The sequence below is a fragment of the Etheostoma spectabile genome, unplaced genomic scaffold, assembly GCF_008692095.1.
Source record: "Etheostoma spectabile isolate EspeVRDwgs_2016 unplaced genomic scaffold, UIUC_Espe_1.0 scaffold00010656, whole genome shotgun sequence".
In the NCBI taxonomy this organism is placed as follows: domain Eukaryota; kingdom Metazoa; phylum Chordata; class Actinopteri; order Perciformes; family Percidae; genus Etheostoma; species Etheostoma spectabile.
The window spans coordinates 5-6,098 of NW_022603856.1; the positions used below are offsets into that span (position 1 = coordinate 5).

Here is a 6,094-nt window from a genome sequence, read left to right on the forward strand (position 1 = left end):
CCCCCCCCTCTGTCTTTAGGCTAACCCCACTCTTTTATTTAAACTGTTGATTTATTTTACTTTCTGTTTTTTATGTTAAATAATTGCAAAATCTTTCCATAAGTCAGTGAATAATCTGTTAAATTATCGTGACTTCAGTTGACCGAGATAATCTTGTATTAGTATTTTTATTATTATTTATTCATTATAATTTTTAACTCCTTTGTTCCTGCTGTGGTGTTTGTGTCTCAGCGGCCGGCCGGAGCGCAGGCGGGCCGCGCGGGCGTGGGGTGGGCGGAGCGGGGGGGGCACCGCGGCCGAGGACGCTTCAAACGTCCGGCGAGACGGACCCGTGAAGTTTTGAGAAAGACTTCGACTTCGAGAGCGCCAACGCCCAGTTCAACAAGGAGAGATAGACCGGGAGTTCCAGAGCAAGCTGAAGCTGAAAGGTACACACACACACATAGAGACACACACACACCCCCCACACACACACACCACACACACAGCACACACACACACACACACACCCCACACACACACCACAGACACACACACACACACACTCACACATAAGAACACACACACACACACTCACATAGACCACACACACACACACATAGAGACACACACACACCCATAGAGACACACACACACACACCGCACCACACACGCACACACACACTCACAGACACCACACACGCGCACTAGGCACGCACACACACTCCCAGACACACACACACTCACATAGACACACACACACACACTCACATAGACACACACACACACACACACACACACCACTCACACAGACCCACACACACACACTCACACACACACACATAGAGACACACAGACACACACACACACACACACATAGAGACAACCACACACACACACATAGATACACACACACCACACATAGAGACACACACACACACACATCACACATAGAACACACACACACACACACACACACACATAGAGACACACACACACACATAGAGACACCACACACACATAGCGACACCACACACCACATCACACATAGAGACACACACACACACACACACAGACAACACACACACATAGAGAGACACACACATACAAAGAGACACACACACACACCTACACATACATAGATACAACACATACATAGAGACACACACACACACACACACATACATAGAGACACACACACCCACACACATACATAGAGCACCACACACACACACACATACATAGAGACACATACACACATACATAGAGACACATACACCATACATAGAGAACACAAACACACACATACATGAGACACACACACACACATAGAGACACACACACAGACACACATAGAGACACACACACACATAAGACACACACACACACACACACATAGAGACCACACACACCCACACACACACACACACACACACATAGAGACACACACACACACATAGACCACACACACCACACACACACATAGAGACACACCACACACCACACACATAGAGACACACACACCCACACACATAGAGACACACACACACACCATAGAGACACACACACTCACATAGACACACACACACACCACACACACACACACACACACACACACACACACACACACACACATATAGACACACAGACACACACACACACACACATAGAGAACACAACACACACAACACACACACATAGAGACACACACACACACAGCGCACGCAGTCACTCACACACACTCCACATAGGACACACACCACACACACACACTCACATAGAACCACACAACACACCACACTCACACACCACACACACACACACACACTCACATAGACACACACACACACCTCACACACACACACATATAGACACACAGACCACACACACACACACACATAGAGACACACACACACACACACCACACAAACACATAGAGACACACACACACACATAGAGACACACACATAGACACACACCCACACACATATAGACACACAACACACACACCACACACAGACACACACACACACATAGAGAGACACACACACACACACACACACATAGAGATACACACACATACATAGAGACACACACACACACATACACATACATAGAGACACACACATACATAGAGACACACACACACACACACACATACATAGAGACCACACACACACACACATACATAGAGACACATACACACATACATATAGACACACACACACACACATACATAGAGAACACACACACACATAGAGACACACCACATAAGAACACCACACACACACCACACATAGAGACACACACACACACACACATATAGGACACACACACACCACATAGAGACACACACACACACACACATATAGACACACACACACACACACACACATAGAGACACACACGCACACACACACATAGAGACACACACGCACACACACACATAGAGACACACACACACACACATAGAGACACACACACACACAGATACACACACACAGACAGACACACACACAGAGACGCACACACACTTGACCTCACTCACTCACTCACACACACCACACACTCAGAGACACCACACACACACTGACAGACCGACTTCATACATACACACACGCGCACACATAAACACACACCGACAGACAGACACGCACACACACCCCCTCCCCACACAGACACACACACCGACAGACACACACACACCAACCCAATGTCCTCATCTCCAGTTATATTGTCCCATTGGACTGATACTCAGCAGCTTGTTGCCATGACGTCTTTGTCCCCAGACGAGAAGACGGAGAAAGCGGAGAAGGCGGTGAACGGCGAGGAGAAGGTGGACTCCGCCGTAGAGACCCAGACCGGCGAAGGGACGGCGGAGGACGAGGGAGACCCGCTCGGACCCAACTGCTACTACGACAAGTCCAAGTCTTTCTTTGACAACATCTCCTGTGACGACACCAGGTACCTGTCCCCCTCGGTCTGTCCTTGTCTGTCCCGCTCCCAGCGCGTCCTGGTCCCAGTGCGTCCCGGTCTGTCCCGCTACCAGCGTGTCCTGCTCCCAGTGCGTCCCGGTCTGTCTTGCTCCCAGTGCGTCTTGGCCTGTCTCGCTGCGTCTGTCCCAGCGTGTCCCTGTCCCAGCGTGTCAGTGTCCCGGTCTGTCTCGCTGTGTTGGTCCCAGCGTGTGTCTGTCCCGGCATGTCCCTGTCCCAGCGTGTCCGTGTCCCAGCGTGTGTCTGTCCCAGCGTGTCCGTGTCCCGGTCTGTCCCAGTGTGTCCCTGTCCCAGCGTGTCCCTGTCCCAGCGTCAGCATTGAGAGACTGGCCTGTAGTAGTGAAGCTAACGTGGTGTTTGTCTCCAGGAAAGCCAACGAGAGGTCCGGCGTCTCCGGGTTCCCGAGGTGAGGAACTCATCTCATTGGTTAATAACGGGTTCTAGAAAAGGTCAGAAACTAGTGAGAGATTACATAAAGTTCTTCTTCTTCTCCTCTTCCTCCTCTTCCTCCTCCTGCTCCCTCTTCCTCCTCCTGCTCCTCCTCCTCTTCCTCCTGCTCCTCCTCTTCCTCCTGCTCCTCCTCCTCCTCCTGCTCCTCCTCTTCCTCCTCCTCCTCCTGCTCCTCCTCCTCTTCCTCCTGCTCCTCCTCTTCCTCCTGCTCCTCCTCTTCCTCCTGCTCCTCCTCCTCCTCCTCCTCCTCCTCCTCCTCCTCCTCCTCCAGGGAGCGGAGGCAGACGTGGGCGGAGGAGCGGAGGATGAACGCCGAGACGTTCGGCCTGCCGCTGCGTCGAGGCCGCGGCGGTTACCGTGGACGCGGAGGAATGGGTTTCCGTGGCGGCCGGGGCCGTTCGGCCAGCCGAGGGTCCTTCGGGCCGCCGCAGGGGGGGGGCTTCAGGGGCGGTTACCGTGGAAACCAGGCCGGACGAGAGTTCGCCGACTTATCGGCATACAGGGTAACAGTGACCACACATACAGGACATAGGGGGTAACAGTGACCACACATACAGGACATAGGGGGTAACAGTGACCACACATACATGACATAGAGGGTAACAGTGACCACACATACAGGACATAGAGGGTGACAGCGACCACACATACAGGACACAGAGGGTAACAGTGACCACACATACAGGACATAGAGGGTAACAGTGACCACACATACATGACATAGAGGGTGACAGTGACCACACATACATGACATAGAGGGTAACAGTGACCACACATACAGGACATAGAGGGTAACCGTGACCACACATACAGGACATAGAGGGTGACAGCGACCACACATACAGGACATAGAGGGTAACAGTGACCACACATACAGGACATAGAGGGTGACAGTGACCACACATACAGGACATAGAGGGTGACAGTGACCACACATAGAGGGTAACAGTGACCACACATACAGGACACAGAGGGTAACAGTGACCACACATACAGGACACAGAGGGTAACAGTGACCACACATACAGGACATAGGGGGTAACAGTGACCACACATACAGGACATAGAGGGTAACAGTGACCACACATACAGGACATAGGGGGTAACAGTGACCACACATACAGGACATAGAGGGTAACAGTGACCACACATACAGGACATAGGGGTTAACAGTGACCACACATACAGGACATAGGGGTTAACAGTGACCACACATACAGGACACAGAGGGTAACAGTGACCACACATACAGGACATACAGGGTAACAGTGACCACATATACAGGACGTAGAGGGTAACAGTGACCACACATACAGGACATAGAGGGTAACAGTGACCACACATACAGGACATAGGGGGTAACAGTGACCACACATACAGGACATAGAGGGTAACAGTGACCACACATACAGGACATAGGGGGTAACAGTGACCACACATACAGGACACAGAGGGTAACAGTGACCACACATACAGGACATAGAGGGTAACAGTGACCACACATACAGGACATAGGGGGTAACAGTGACCACACATACAGGACATAGAGGGTAACAGTGACCACACATACAGGACATAGAGGGTAACAGTGACCACACATACAGGACATAGGGGGTAACAGTGACCACACATACAGGACATAGAGGGTAACAGTGACCACATACAATACCTGTGACATCACATGTTTTTGTGTGTATTTTAATGTGTGTTGTGTGTATTTTAATGTGTGTTTTGTGTGTATTTTAATGTGTGTGTGTTGTGTGTATTTTAATGTGTGTGTGTTGTGTGTATTTTAATGTGTGTGTGTTGTGTGTATTTTAATGTGTGTTGTGTGTATTTTAATGTGTGTTTTGTGTGTATTTTAATGCGTGTTGTGTGTATTTTAATGCGTGTTGTGTGTATTTTAATGCGTTTTGTGTGTATTTTAATGTGTGTTGTGTGTATTTTAATGCGTGTTGTGTGTATTTTAATGTGTGTTGTGTGTATTTTAATGTGTTTTGTGTGTATTTTAATGTGTGTTGTGTGTATTTTAATGCGTGTTGTGTGTATTTTAATGCGTGTTGTGTGTATTTTAATGCGTGTTGTGTGTATTTTAATGTGTGTTGTGTGTATTTTAATGTGTGTTGTGTGTATTTTAATGTGTTTTTGTCCTTTGGTTCCAGAAGGATAACAAAGTGTCGGCGTAGTCTCGACAGAAGACGATTCTCCAGAGAAGTGGAACTTCTTCACGCTTCAAAACGGGGAAACAGATATTTTGTTGACTTAAAATAATGAAGATTGTCTACTAGTTGTATATTTGTCACCAGCACTGGGGGAGGGGGGGGGGGGGGGGGGACACAATGGTGGACACAACAACAACAACAACAACAACTCAGTTTATCAGAAACATTTTAACAAGGCTTAGAACAGAATAATTATGTATAAATTAAGTTCTTTGTTTTCCGATGGATTCTCCCGCGGCTCCTTTTCCTAAAACCTCTTTATAATATTTCGGGAGCTTTCTGGTCGACGTCGCAGACGCTTTCTAACGTGTATTTTTCTACAACTTCCTGTTTCGCAGCATCACGTTTCTCCCGCATCTTCGGTGTCCGTTCACCTAAAATCTCTCTGACACGTCGCAGCTTTACTTTCCTCCTTCGGTCGATCGGTTGGTTTTTTGCATCCTGGACGCT

The 6,094-nt window shown here is 48.8% G+C and overlaps 1 pseudogene; it reads left to right on the top strand.

The window, feature by feature from the left end:
- The first annotated feature begins 231 nt into the window (after positions 1 to 231).
- Positions 232 to 5,825, top strand: LOC116679343 (protein LSM14 homolog A-like; annotated as a pseudogene).
- The last annotated feature ends 269 nt before the right edge of the window (positions 5,826 to 6,094 follow it).